We start from the raw sequence: 16,045 nt of genomic DNA, 5'->3' as shown, positions 1-16,045 counted from the left end.
AGCGACTCATCTCTTTTACATTGGAGAAAAGACGCCTACGAGGGGATATGATTCAAGTCTTCAAGTACCTGAAAAAGTTCAATAACGTCGATTACTCCAAAATCTTTGAACTGCAAACCAACTCAAGAACTAGAAATAACGGTTTACCCATTCAGTCGAGTCGATGTAACACAGACATTGGAAGGAGTTTATTTTCAAACCGAGTCATCCGCCACTGGAACACTCTTCCCTCAGAAGTAGTAAATGCGAATACAATCAACTCCTTCAAATATAGAATCGACCGTCATTTCGCTGCGTCGGGAGTAAACTGAATATCAAGGTGCTTTCATCTGCTCCTCAATATCGAGGTGCTTTCATCTGCTCCTCAATATCGAGGTGCTTTCATCTGCTCCTCAATATCGAGGTGCTTTCATCTGCTCCTCAAGCCCCAAGTGGCTGTCGAGCAGATTAAATCACCAAAGCGGGCGAACTCGTAATGAGCCAATAAGCTTTCTGTTGCCTGCATTTCCATGTTTCCTCTTCCTACGCAAAACACGGGCCCAAGGCGCAGGAAGGCCGCCAAACTTGCCAAGATGAAGTTAAGTAATGTTGCTCAGAAAGTTAGGTTACTGACTGCCATGTGTGTGTGTGTGTGTGTGTGTGTGTGTGTGTGTGTGTGTGTGTGTGTGTGTGTGTGTGACGTTGGTGTTTGGGTTGCAGTAATAGTAATAGTAATTTTTGTTGTTAGTATATTCTTGCTTTCTTCTTTTTCGTTTTCTTTTTGTTTCCCTCCTTCCTGTACTTGTTTCCTCCGTCCTTCTCTCCAATAGAATACCTAATTTGGTGTCCAAGAATTATTTATATCATGCATATTTTTGCCCGTGACGCCAAATGGAGGAGGAAGAGGAGGAGGAGGAGGAGGAGGAGGAGCAGGAAAAAAAAGTTAATATAAATGTGAGACCAGACTAGAGTGAAGCTTATGATTCTTGTAAATTCAACATCACACACACACACACACACACACACACACACACACACACACACACACACACACACACACACACACACACACACACACCCACACCCACACACACACACACACACACACACACACACACACACACACACACATATATATATATATATATATATATATATATATATATATATATATATATATATATATATATATATATATATATATATATATATATATATATATATAATTTTTTTTTTCATACATTCATATTTACATGAGTACATGCGCACATACATAGGCTACATACATTCACAAACATGCACATACGTACAAGCGCAATTTCACGCACTTCTCTGCTCCTCATGCCAAATGGCCGCGGTTCGGTCGCGCTCGTTCTCCTGTCATCAGAGACAAAGCGGCAGCTCACAAAAGGTGCCCGAGTCTTCGATCTTCTGCTAATCGTGAGCTTTGGATCTTTTTATCCCGAAATCGTGGCAGATCTTTTCCTCGACTATTCTTCGATCTCGATCAATAGAAAATGTCGAGAACTTGTCAACTCCGAATCTTCCGGAGAGCTCTGTCGTCTAGCCAGAAATATCTTCAACAAGTCAACCTCTTCTTATTTCTCACCTCCTTTCCATTATAGATAGGATAGAAACCCCTCTGTGTGTGCCCAGCGCATCACAGAGGTGATTGTCTCAGGAATGGAGGCATACATTCCACGTGCTTTCTCTACTCCCCATGCTAAAAACCCTTGGTTTAATCACCCTTGTTATCGTGCTGTCAAAGATAGAGAGGCAGCCCACAAAAGGTACCAGAGCCTTCAAACTCCCGCTAACCATGACCTTTACATTTCCGCCCGGAATCGTGCCAAATCTATTCTTCGACTTACCAAAAACTCCTGTATCCATAGCAAATGTCAACACCTTGCTTTCTTTAATTCATCCGGAGACTTCTGGCACTTAGCCAAAAATATCTCCTCCAATTTCACTTCTTCCTCTTTCCCGCTTCTTTTTAACCCAGACAACAGCACTGCCGTCTCTTCTATCTCTAAGGCTGAACTCTTCGCTCAAACTTTCTGTAACAACTCCACTCTGGACGATTCTGGGCATATTCATCTTACTCATCCCCCTCTGACTCCTTTATGCTTGTCATTAAGATTCTTCATAACGATGTTGTCTATGCCCTCTCCGGCCTCAACTCTCAGAAGGCTTATGGACCTGATGGAGTGCCTCCTATTATCCTTAGAAAACTGAGCTTCCGTGCTGACACCCTGCCTGGTCAAACTCTTTCACCTCTGCCTATCAACATATACCATTCCTTCCTGCTGGAAGTACGCCTTCGTACAGCCTGTGCCTAAGAAGGGTGACCGTTCCAATCCCTCAAACTACCGCCCTATAGCTTTACTTTCCTGTCTATCTAAAGCTTTTGAATCAATCCTTAACCGGAAGATTCACAAGCACCTTTCCTCTTCAAACCTTCTATCTGATCGCCAGTATGGGTTCCGCAAGGGGCGTTCTACTGGCGATCTTCTTGCTCTCTTAACTTAATATTGGTCATCCTCTCTTAGCCATTTCGGTGAAACTTTCTCAGTTGCACTAGACATATCGAAAGCCTTCGATAGAGTCTGACACAAATCTTTGATTTCTAAACTGCCCTCTTTCGGATTATATCCTTCTCTCTGTTCCTTTATCTCCAGTTTCCTTTCCGGCCGTTCTATCTCTGCTGTGGTAGACGGTCACTGTTCTTCTCATAAACCTATTAACAGTGGTGTTCCACAGGGCTCTGTCCTATCACCCACTCTCTTCTTGTTATTCATCAATGATCTTCTTTCCATAACAAACTGTCCTATCCACTCATACGCTGATGACTCCACTCTGCATTATTTAACTTCTTTCAACAGAAGACCCTCTCAACAGGAACCTTGTGTCCTTTAATGCCTCAAAAATCCAATTTCTCCACCTATCAACTCGACACAGTCTTCCAAACACCTATCCCCTATTTTTCAACAACAATCATCTGTCACCATCTTCAACACTAAACATCCTCTGTGTATCCTTAACTCAAAATCTTAACTGAAATCTTCATATCTTGTCTCTCACTAAATCAGCTTCCTCTAGGTTGGGCGTTCTGTATCGTCTCCGCCTGTTCTCGCCCGCACAGTTGCTATCCATATACAGGGGCATTGTCCGCCATCGTATGGAGTATGTATCTCACGTGTAGGGGGGCTCCACTTACACATCTCTCTTGGACAGAGTGGAGTCTAAGGCTCTTCGTCTCATCAGCTCTCCTCCTCTTACTGATAGTCTTCTACCTCTTAATTTCCGCCGTTATGTTAGCTCTCTATCTTCTATCGATATTTTCATGTCTCCCCCCCTCCCGCGGCCCCGCTGCACGTGACTTTCTACTCATGCTCATCCCTATTCTGTCCAAACCCCTTATGCAAGAGTTAACCAGCATCTTCACTCTTTCATCCCTCACGCTGGTTAATTCTGGAACAATCTTCCTTCTTCTGTATTTCCTCCTGCCTACGACTTGAACTTTTTCAAGAGAAGGGTATCTGGACACCTCTCCTCCCAAAATTGACCTCTCTTTCGGATACCTCTTTGGATTAGTTTTGTGAGCAGCGAGTAGCGGGCTTTTTTTTTTTTTTTTTTTTTTTTTACTTTTGTGTGCCCTTGAGCTGTCTCCTTTGTTGTAAAAAAAAAAATTCATGTGGCTTATCAAGCAAAAAATGTCTTCAAGTTTACTCCTTCATATTTTCTATCTCTCCTTTTAATTCAAATGGCTCGACAGCTGTCACATCTGTTTCTAAAGCACTAACGGCCTGGGGTCGCCAAGAGACCCCTCAAGAAGGCCTACCGGTGCTATAGACAGCACTTAAAAATATAAACTCATTCGTCTTCTGATTTCTACCATCTATATTTTCTTCCTACTGAAAGCACGCCTACATGCATCCTGTATCAAGAAGGGTGACCTATCTCCTTAAATTGCCATCGTATAGCTTTTGTTTCTTGTTCTTCTAGAATCTAAAGGATTGAAATAATCCTTAACATGAAAGTTCTTGAACATCTACCAACTTCTGGCCCTCTTTGTGATCACTAGTACTACAGATTCCGCAAGGGGCATTTTACTGGTAATCTTGAATTCCTAATGGAATCTTGTTCGTCCTGTTTTTGTTGCTGCGGTTAAACTTTTGCTGTTGCCTTAGACATCTCTAAAGTTTTATAGAGTCTGGCACAAACCTTTGCTTTCTAAACTATCGTCCCACGGATTCTAAACCTCACTGTATATTAAGATCCTTTATTAAAGTTCTTACTACTGGTAATATTATTTTGTTGCTATTTATGTTTTATAGTTATGTTGCTGCTGCTTTTATCTGGCAGTATTAGCCCTTTCCCTATCCCTGGAGGCATTGCAGAGCCTTTATGCCAAACTCCTTAGGTTAATGGATAATCAGAGAGAGCTATATGTTCAGGCGTTTAACCTTGATGACCACTGCATGTTGCTGAGAAACACTGCTGATGTTAGACATTTCTTGGTGTTATCAACGCTGGGTTTGATAAACCTTTCCTGTAAAGAAAGAAAAGCATCCCCAGCCCCAGGGCATGTGCACTGACCTCCGCTCAGTCTTTATTGGAGCTCGCTGCCTGAAGAGTTAATTCAGGAGCAATGAAATAATGATAATTAATAAAAGTAAGTTCTAAATTCAATAATCAAGTAAATTTTTTCTCTGTGATACTTTATAGAAACTTATATGGATGAATCCATAATGAGTGTATAAACTGTCTATTGATAACACACAAGAGATTGAAAGGAAGGCACTTTTATTTTATACGTTTTATCCATTTTCATTTGATGATTTCACCGGCCACCGCGTAAAGTGGCTGGAGTCTGTGTTACCCACCGATCGTCATGGCCTTGGTGCCCATGAATTATCTTGCCTGTCTGGCTGTGAACAACTTGTTAGCCTATCACACCCATGCCCCATTTTCGCTTGGTGTAGCTTTTTTATTCTAAGAAAACATACAGCTAAGACAAAGAAAAGACAGGTGAGAAGAAGGGTAGGAAAAGAATGAGGTGAACGAGAAAGACGCGGTAGAGGAGAAAAATGTGGGGACGAGGAGGAGCCGTAATAAAATATTTGATGACCAAGAGTTTAAATTTAAAGTGAGTGGAAATAAGCCTTGAGAGGACCCTCCGCCTGTTACTCATGAACGCCAATGATTACGGTTGTTTTCTAAATCACAGTTATAATTTCCGTCGAGCTCTATACAGTGGTAAATATAAGCATATCACACTTACATTTCTACCATTACGTACAATACCAGCGATAAGTAATAAAATTATCGCTAAAGAACCAAGTCAGAGAAGGTCGGCAGTCACCTAACACCTGAGTCAATAAAAGCCCAGGAACGCTAATTTAAAACCGCTGCTCTGCACATTGTTATGCTAATGGTAAATCCCGAGGGAACGTCTCGAAATAGTCATTGGAAATTAACGCGAAGAGAGCTAGCGGACAGGAACCCGAGGAAAAGAGAGAGGAAAAGAGTCCTCTGGGAGGAGGGGCGGGACTGGAAAGGAAACGATTAAGGAGATGAAGAAAACATAAATAATATAAGGAGAGAGAGAGAGAGAGAGAGAGAGAGAGAGAGAGAGAGAGAGGAGTTGAGGATTGATGAGTGCGAAAATGAGAAAGACGGTAATATAAGAATGGAGGAAGTAAAAGGAAGCAAAAGTAAGAAGACGAGGAGCATGAGAAACGGAAGGATAAGGAATGGTAAGCGAAGAAAAGGCAGGGTGTTGTGAAGGAAAACCATATAATGAAAAGGGTAGATCGAAGAATGGGAGAGGAGGATGGAGAAATGCAAAGAAAGAAATTAAGAAAATAGGATGATAATGTCCAAAAATAAGAAAAAAAATGAAATGATAATGGAATGAAAAAAAATAAAAGGGGAGAGAGAGAGAGAGAGAGAGAGAGAGAGAGAGAGTCGATACTTATTCTCACCTTTACGTTAATAACAGAAACATTCCTCTCACATTTCTCAGTTCCTGATTGCATTATTTTCCGTTTCTTCTATCTCCCCCTCCTTCTCCTTATCATCTCCTCTTCCTTATCATTATCATCATCATCATCTCCTCCTCCTCCTCCTCCTCCTCCTCCTCCTCCTCCTCTTTCACCTTTGATTAGATAGATAGCGTAGCTTGTCACAAACAGCCTCGTAAGGACAATCAGGTCTTCTGTTGTTTGTTCCTCTTTTGTGTTTTTTGTGTTCCTCCTCCTCCTCCTCCTCCTCCTCCTTTTCCCCCTTATTTTTTTCTTCCCACCTCTTCTAACACTTTCTGCCCTCACTCCTACTCTCTCCCCCTCCCTCCCTCCCTCCCTCATTTTATCTTCCCTTAATTAGCCATCATCCCTACTCGTCTCCCCTCACATTTTCTTTCTTCCTTTTCTCTTTTCATATTTTGTTTTTGTGTCTTGCTTTCATTCTTCCTCTTCGAACTCCCCTGCTAACATTTTATCTCTACCCTTGTTTCATTATTTCAAAACTTCATTATCACCCTTTCCCTCATGGCATGGCCTCTCTCGCTCTTCTTTTCTGATTTTTTTTTTTTATTCTTTCCATACTCCCTCCTTCCTATCTTTTCTTGATCCCCCAAGCCTTGTCTCGGCTTCCCTTCTATATTTATTCCTTATTTCCCTATTTACCATCCTCTCATGTTTCTTGTAATATTTCAGCCCCTTCCCTTTCTCAACTTGCCTCTGCTTCCGGCTATATTTATTTCAATTTTTTTTCTTTTTACCATTCTATCGTGTCTTCTAGGCTTTCTTCACCTTTTTTCTTTCTCCTGTCTCCGTTTTTTCTTTCCCTTCTTTTCCCTTTCATTTTCGTCTCCTCCCTCTATTTCTTAAATCTCTGTTGATTTTTTCACCCTTCTCTATTTTCTCTCCTCCTCACCTCCGTGCCTCCTTCCTGTTCGGTTTGTCAGTTTGCTCACGACAAATATTTTCATCTTGGGTAACATAATTTAATTTCGGGGTCCTGCGAGGGTTGTCCCGGGGGAAGGTGACTGTGTGAGTAATAATAATAATAATAATAATAATAATAATAATAATAATAATAATAATTATGATGATGATGATGATGATAGTAGTTGTTGTTGTTGTTGTTGTTGCTGTTGTTGTTGTTGTTATTTATTATTTAGTAGTAGTAGCTACAATGAATTGGCCAATGAATTGCTTTGTGAAAGGATATGAGAAAATATACCGCTCACAACGCAACTCTAATAGATGGAGGTTGTAGTAGTAAAAAAAAAAAAAAAAAGTAGTAGTAGTAGTAGTAGTAGTAGTAGTAGTACTAGTAGGTAGTAGTAGTAGTAGTAGTAGTAGTAGTACAATAATGAAATAAATATAATGATAATAATAATGGTAATAGTAATGAAAATATTAAGAACAATAATAATGATAATAATAATAATGGATTGATAATAATAATAATGATAAAATATATAACAATGATAATAATAATAACAATAATAATGATAATAGTAATGACATTCAACAAGCTGAGTGAAGAAAGAGGAAGGAAACGGGTGTGTTTGAGATGAGTTTACTCGAATAGTTTCGCCTTCGCTTCCCAGGGGAACAGTTTCCCTGGAAAGCGAAAACGAAACTAGTCGGGAATAAATTCGTCTCAAACACACCCGTTTCCTTCCCCTTCCTTCACTCAACAATAGTAATGATAATATTAATATCAACAACAATAACAATAACAATAACAATGATAATGATAATAATAATAATAATAATAATAATAATAATAATAATAATAATAATAATAATAATAATGATAATATTAATAATAATGGTAATAATAATAATGGTAATTATAACAATGAATGATTTATTTCGTTGTGACAACCATTATTCTGAATATATTGAGCTTCACACAATTGAAACAAAGAAAACAATAAAATGAGGTAGACGATGTGGGTCAAACTGAACTATACCGGAGAGGATAGGAGTGACGGGTATTTGGAGGGAGGCACAACGTATCGGCGTTTGTAAACAAAACCCGAGCATGTGCACACCAAGGTCTAAATAAATGGGAGGTCAACTCAGGCGCAGATTAGGTGACGTCAGGTGGTCAGTGGGAGGAGCTTCCTCTCGCTCACTCTCTCTCCCTCCACAAGTATAAAGGAACCTAAGCTAGCTGGCAACCCCCTTAGTCCCTCTCTCTCGCTCGCTCCGGTAAATTCTCTCTCTCTCTCTCTCTCTCTCTCTCTCTCTCTCTCTCTCTCTCTCTCTCTCTCTCTCTCTCTCTCTCTCTCTCTCTCTCTCTCTCTCTGTGTGTGTGTGTGTGTGTGTGTGTGTGTGTGTGTGTGTGTGTGTGTAATAATAAAGGTAAAAGGAAGAGGAATCATTAACAATATTTTGCATATGTGTAGTACTACTTTGTAGTTTCATATATTATTCATGTAACATCTTAGCCAGAAATTAATAGAACCTTTATTACATACTGGAGTTCTTGGTAGTTTTCCAGTAAATCACATATATTTTATAGATATATTAGTGCAGGATATAAGAGGCATAAATGTGCTTTGGAAGTATTTTATTTGCTCTTGTACCTTTCTTCAGTATGTACAAGCATTACACAAGCTATTACATAATATATACCTATATTTCTATATATATCTTTCCATCTATCTGTATTTATTCATTTATCCATCTATATATCTGTCTATATGTAGCAAGGCCCCACCACACTTGCCCCATCCACCTGAGGGATGATCCTTAGCCAAGGTCAGCATCCACCCACCTGGACAGATAACCACTCCTAGCTAATTAAGTCACACCCCAGTGCAAATGTCGACAAAGTTACTCACTAATCGGCTCCTAAAGTAAGGTAGGAAACCTGCCCACCCTCTCCGCCACACACACATACATAGGTATACACACACATACATACAAACAACTATGCACACACACAAGTATACCAACACACACACACACACACACACACACACACACACACAGACACACGTATACCGGGGCAGAGAGAGAGAGAGAGAGAGAGAGAGAGAGAGGCCAGGTCCCTTCACTTGTTGCGGTGTGAATGTGACTGGAGGGGTTGCCTGTTCGGTCAACTTCTTTTTATACCCTGTGCTACGTCACTGGGTCAGAGGGAGGAGCCTCGAGAGGATGCGCGGAATGGGACGAGTTTTGAGCCGACCTTGAGTTGACCTCCCTTTTTTTAGATCTTGGTGCACACCAGGTTGGTACAACTCCCGACAAAGGGACTGCACCTGACGCCATACCGGTTCGTGTGTGGAGGCATCGAAACTCCACTCAGATCACCAGACTTAGCACTGCGATATGATGTTCAGGCTCAGCAAGTTAAAGGTGTAGTAGTTTTTGCACAGCTGGGCGGAGGGCTGGCGTAATGTGCTTTCCTGAGTGTCGAGGCCTCCATCGTTAAAGTCACTGAAACAGACGTCTTTGCACATCCTGGGCCATGCGGCGCGGCGGCCCAGGCTGGGGGCCGGGTTTGATCATCGGTGCCGCCCTTCCCTGTCGTCACAGAAAACTAAACGATAATGTCGCTACATTACACGAAACGGTTCTTACGACGCTGTTTCTTTAGGGTGACGTTTTTTTGGAGTGTTGGAGAGGTGAATGGGGGAGAAGCCAAAAGGCTACTCGAGGTCACTACTCGGCGCCAAACCCCATGGTCTCGCACTGTATTAAGACGCGAAGCGCGCGTGGTTGTGGGAAGTGGGGGGAGGGGGGAAGGGCATGGGTGTGCGTGGGTGTAGGTGAGTGGGATGTGTGGCTGTGTGTGTGTGTGTGGGGGGGGGGGTAATTAACCACGGCCTGATCACGAGCTTGACTCGTCATCGCCAGCAATTATCCTCCCGATTAGAGCAAGGCTCATTATAGTCGATTTCTGGGTACTGCTGGGACTTTCATCCACCTCACTCATGGGAGGACAGTAAACATTCCTTGTCAGCGGAAAATCTCCGCCTGAGAGGGGTTCGAACCTCCTCCTACCAGGCCGCGAAACCTGGTAGCGCAGAGCTTTAACCACTGAACTATGGAGCGATATGTGTGTGTGTGTGTGTGTGTGTAATTCGCCATGTACTGACCACACAATAATCTCGCGATCAGTGCTGTCCCCAATTGAGATCGGAACTCAGAAGCTCCTTGCTCACTACTAGTAGTAACGGATCTCTCGGCACGGCTGAAACCTTACACTCACACACACCCGGGAGTCGGGACACATCCCCGGACTGACACCCTGTACTCATTCACTGAACAGGGGACATGGATTAAAAAAGAATGCCCATTCGTTTCCACTCCGCCCGGAAATCGAACCAAAGATCGCTCGCAGATGCCAGGGCACTCACTGCCTTGACGCTAACCACTATGGAAAACCGGTGTTCTTTTTTTTTTTCTGTGTGTGTGTTTACTAGTCCTGGAGCCAAGGGGTGTTTGCATCCATTTTATGTCCACAAAATTACCCACCTGATTTTGATAGTGGACCACCTTGGACACATTTTTAGCGAGGGTGTTTGTTCTGAAACCCGGCAGTAATGGAGATATTCACTAGTTTGTTAGAAATGCTCTGATGCAAAATCGCTCCAAAAGTTAGGGGTACGGGAAATTAAAATTAACACAACATTGCACACAATTAACCTATGGTTTTGTGTTGGTGCTTAAATTGAAGCTAGTTTAGTTATCTACAACATGAAAACAAGTTCAAGGTCATCAGATGAAAGTCAAGGTCACCAGAGGTCAAAGTGTGACGTAATTTTACTTATGCTTGAAATTAAGACTTTCTTTCATTTGAAGGCCAACAAAAAAACTCATGATGATATAACTGTTTATTTGAATGCACATCTGAATACCATACAATATTAGGTAATTTTAGAAAAAGAATTGAAGTCTCTAACACAAATAGTAGTCCTTTGAGGTTGAGTTGAAAATAGCGAAAATCGGCAACTTTTGCCAATTACATACATGCAAAAGACAGACATACGGCAATGCACAGGAACATCATTTAACTTAACAGATATGATAAGAAGGGTACAAAAATCATTTTCCATCAACCTTTACACCAACATTTTAGAAGAATATCAGTTGCATGCATGAAACCTATTTACTAGTGAAACGATTCTATGATACCAGATTTCTACAGCCTGTGTTGTTTGACTGGCAGCTGCAGTAGGGGCAACATGTAATTTGATTTTGTCTGCAAGGACAGCGCTGGGTAGCACAGGCAGAACATTTGCATGGGAGTGGAAAATCATTTGGAAGCAATAACTGCATTCTCTCGGGCAGCAGAGCACAGTAATCCTGATAGAAGCCAAACTCGCACGGGTTTAGTTCTGCATTGTCAAGGCAGTGTAACTGCAAGTATGTCCCATAGAATGCTCGAAGTATGTGTCCTTTAACTGAGCGACTAGTTGGAGGAAGGTCTAATATGGTCTTCTTGCTGTGATGGTAGAGATGATGCCTCAGCTGGTCCATTGATTTACATGGTGTTCCAGATTTGAAGACGTTCACAAGATACTCTTCAACTGCCGCAAAGTCAATATTGGTTGGATCCTTCCCAAATTCACAGAGATATTGAGCAGGCTTTGCTTTCAAACCAGAAAATTTAGTTCCAAATTTGCTTGATGAATCACAACCAGTAAGGTGATGGAGTGGTAGTATGACTTTGCGGATCTCAGGGTCCATCTTCTCTGCCAAGGTATGCAGTGGTATGTGTCTGGTTGCATTTCCCACACCTGCTCTTATCCACAGTTCCTTGAGGCCATAACCTCTCAAGAGATTCCAGTAATGAAGTCCAAGTACCAGGACATCTGTGTCATTTGACAATAAGATGATTCTTGAAGCTCCACCCTTGACAGCATGCAGGGCATGTGGGATCATTCTCACGTCGGCCTCTTCAATTCTGTGATTTAGTTCAGGCAGTTGGATGCTGATATCATTAAAAACACCTCTGCATGGTTTGGTTTCACTAAGTCCAAATGCACTCACCACTATGTCTGCTGTTTGCATTGGGTTCTCCAAAATGTGCTCCCAATTAACCCTTGGAGCTTTGCTTTGTTCATAGATGAAGCCCAGAATGATTCCATGGTGACTGGTAATGGTGTTCCAGGTGACATATCATTCAGGTCAATTGGACTATTTTTACATCTCCTTGCTCGTTCACTGTCTTTAACTGAGCCCTCAATATATGTGTCAAACACAAAGTCGATACGATTTGCATTGTTGCAAAGGCCATGCACATAACCAAGAAAATTTGTGCAGAGATCACCAAAGGTATTGATATTAACCGTTCGCATTCGACGCAAGTAACCCATGACATCCACAATTGCAGCAGTATTCGCAGGTGTCCATGCTGGTGGCTGCAGGTAGTCCTTTGCATCAAGCAACTTCTCCAATTCATGGCAGAGGTCACTTTTGTTTGGTTTGACCATTAGCCCTTCTGAGTCGAAGAGATAGTTTGTGTCGATCAGGTCATAAGTGAGCAGGTCTTGTAAGTCATACCCTCGCACTCTGGCAATGTCAAAGATCTTCTGAGTTTCCGCCAACTGCTTCTGGTTCTCTTTGGCTTTTGTTTGGCGAGTGTGCTTTGCTGCTGTGTTGCTTTTAAATGTTTTCAGATTTCGGCGGTGGATGGTGTCAGAGATTAAACGTTGTCTTGTCACAAATCGCTCAGTCCGAAAGGTCTCATAGAGTGTCTTGCATGTAGCATCGAACTGCAGAAGATCATTACGGATTTCCTGTGGCATTAATTCCTGTGATATGATATTGTGTAGGGTCTGTACATCATCCTTACTCTTCTGCGCAGAAGATCTCACAGGATTGTCATGTTCTTTGACATACCTAATTATTTCATCAACCAAGGCTTCAGAACTTCGAGTTGCTGGGAGATTGAACTCATGATTCACCAGAAGTTCTCTGCTGGGTGTGACAACACCACTGATCTTGTACTGCAGGTTGACCACTGCCAACATCTCATGGTGGATAATTTCCCATTGAGCAACAAACTGCTTCCTCTTTGTACTCCCTATGATACCACCAGCACTCTTCTGAGAGCGATTGATTGTCTGCTCAAGACACATGTCTGCTCCAACAGAAGTGAATTGACCTCCTGTCCGCTTCACAACAAACTTTCCAGCTTTGAAGTTTTCAAACACATTTGAGGCATCTTGTGGTAACTTCCTCATATCCTCCAGATAAACTGAAGCCCATCGCAGGTAGTTTATCCTATCACATCCAGCAAACAGGGGGAGGGTGGCTTGAAGACTCTGGAGATGGAGATCCCAGTTTCCCTCACGGTCGGCCCTGACAAGGTTTCTCAGGATGGATACCATTTTCACAAACTGATCCCAAAAGGCAAACGTCTCGGATACCTCACATCTGTCTGACCTAAAGGCATTGAAGTCATCAATCAATTTTGATGAAATTGAAATGAATGCCTCTAAGTGTGCCCTGCTTTCTTCCTGTTTTTTCTCTGACACAGAGGACTTCATCAACAGTATCAACGAAAGCTCGTTCATGTATGGTTCAACACCATTGATTCTGAAGAATTCGGCCCACTGTAACCTCTCAAGGCACTCACTGAGCAACATCAATCCTTTTAGTGACCTCGTATAGTGCGTACCATCAAGCACCCGAGAGAATGCAGTTATTGCTTCCAAATGATTTTCCACTCCCATGCAAATGTTCTGCCTGTGCTACCCAGCGCTGTCCTTGCAGACAAAATCAAATTACATGTTGCCCCTACTGCAGCTGCCAGTCAAACAACACAGGCTGTAGAAATCCGGTATCATAGAATCGTTTCACTAGTAAATAGGTTTCATGCATGCAACTGATATTCTTCTAAAATGTTGGTGTAAAGGTTGATGGAAAATGATTTTTGTACCCTTCTTATCATATCTGTTAAGTTAAATGATGTTCCTGTGCATTGCCGTATGTCTGTCTTTTGCATGTATGTAATTGGCAAAAGTTGCCGATTTTCGCTATTTTCAACTCAACCTCAAAGGACTACTATTTGTGTTAGAGACTTCAATTCTTTTTCTAAAATTACCTAATATTGTATGGTATTCAGATGCGCATTCAAATAAACAGTTATATCATCATGAGTTTTTTTGTTGGCCTTCAAATGAAAGAAAGTCTTAATTTCAAGCATAAGTAAAATTACGTCACACTTTGACCTCTGGTGACCTTGACTTTCATCTGATGACCTTGAACTTGTTTCCATGTTGTAGATAACTAAACTAGCTTCAATTTAAGCACCAACACAAAACCATAGGTTAATTGTGTGCAATGTTGTGTTAATTTTAATTTCCCGTACCCCTAACTTTTGGAGCGATTTTGCATCAGAGCATTTCTAACAAACTAGTGAATATCTCCATTACTGCCGGGTTTCAGAACAAACACCCTCGCTAAAAATGTGTCCAAGGTGGTCCACTATCAAAATCAGGTGGGTAATTTTGTGGACATAAAATGGATGCAAACACCCCTTGGCTCCTGGACTATACGGCGAAAGAGGCATTTAAAGGTTACAATAAACAAAATGCAGAATTAGCAAAGCACTGCCCCCAGGAAAGGAAGACAGAAGAAAGTTGGACAGCATATGGGTGAGCTAGGGTAGAAAATAGTCTTGCAGCAATGCCACTGAAGGGGTCTACGCATGAAGTTATCAAGAAGAGCAGTTAGTAGCGATGAAATATAGCAAGTAATGGAACATCACTCCGAAATTAGGAAGTAGAAGATGGTCAGTAAAAAAGGAGTAGATGAGACGAAGAACATTTATTATGGGATTCTACTCTTACGAAGAAGGGTTGTGTGGGTGAACTCCACTTCACATTTAATCCATGCTCTCTCTCTCTCTCTCTCTCTCTCTCTCTCTCTCTCTCTCTCTCTCTCTCTCTCTCTCTCTCTCTCTATATATATATATATATATATATATATATATATATATATATATATATATTATATATATATTATATATATATATATATATATATATATATATATATATATATATATATATATATATATATATATATATATATATATATACATACATATATATATATAAATAAATATATATATATATATATATATATATATATATATATATATATATATATATATATATATATATATATATATATATATATATATATATATACTGCCTGTTTGTCGGCGCATGCTCGGTAGGGCCTGTAGGTCCTCAGCCTGAATGTTGAGTTTTGGCTGTCTCGGCGACTTACATTCCATCTATCTACCGGAGCCCCCAAAAGACACCTTCGAGAAGAACACGGAGAGACAATAACAAGAAACACCCTGGAAGAAAACATAGAAATTCTGGATACCTGCCAGGATAGGCGACGACTCCCAGTATTGGAGGCCTTGTACATACAAGAACTCAAGCCAAAACTCAACATTCAGGCTGAGGACCTACAGGCCCTACCGAGCATGCGCCGACAAACAGGCAGCCATCAATCATCGATGCGCGCGCACGAGGGACGCGGGACGAGCCAATCAGCGTCCCGCCCAGAGGAGAGTAGCAGCGAGGCTCCAGCGTAGGGGAGCGTCCGGTTTTGAACGGGGTTGCCATATCTCCGGTAATTATGCATGAATCACTCTGATTTTTATGCTGTGAAGTATTGACAACCTGTACATCAATTTTAGACATTCAGTCCCATTCTAGTCTCCAGCCCCGCCAGCCCCCAACAGCCCCTTCTGAAATTTACGAGTGCTATTCTGGCGTTATTATTGGCCCCACAGCCTTCATTTTTTTGTGGCTAAGACACGTTATTATATAGTGTGTTTCTACGCTTTTAGATTTTTTTATTTTGCTTTTGTTTTTGTTTTATGAATTTTTTCATGTTTTTCTTTTTTTTCTTACTTTTTTTGCCAAAAAAATATTAATATAAAATGACAGCTCACTTTTATATAAAAAAACGCAGCGTACTTTTGATTAAGAAACATTCCTCTGCCGTTTAGTTTTTGTTTCATTGAAATCAAGCTAAAACTGGCCCCAAAATAGATTTTAGAAGGGT

This window comes from Eriocheir sinensis, chromosome 6 (genome assembly GCF_024679095.1).
Source record: "Eriocheir sinensis breed Jianghai 21 chromosome 6, ASM2467909v1, whole genome shotgun sequence".
Classification (NCBI taxonomy): domain Eukaryota; kingdom Metazoa; phylum Arthropoda; class Malacostraca; order Decapoda; family Varunidae; genus Eriocheir; species Eriocheir sinensis.
The sequence above is the reverse complement of the archived record's forward strand: the minus strand, read 5'-3'. Positions refer to the sequence as shown.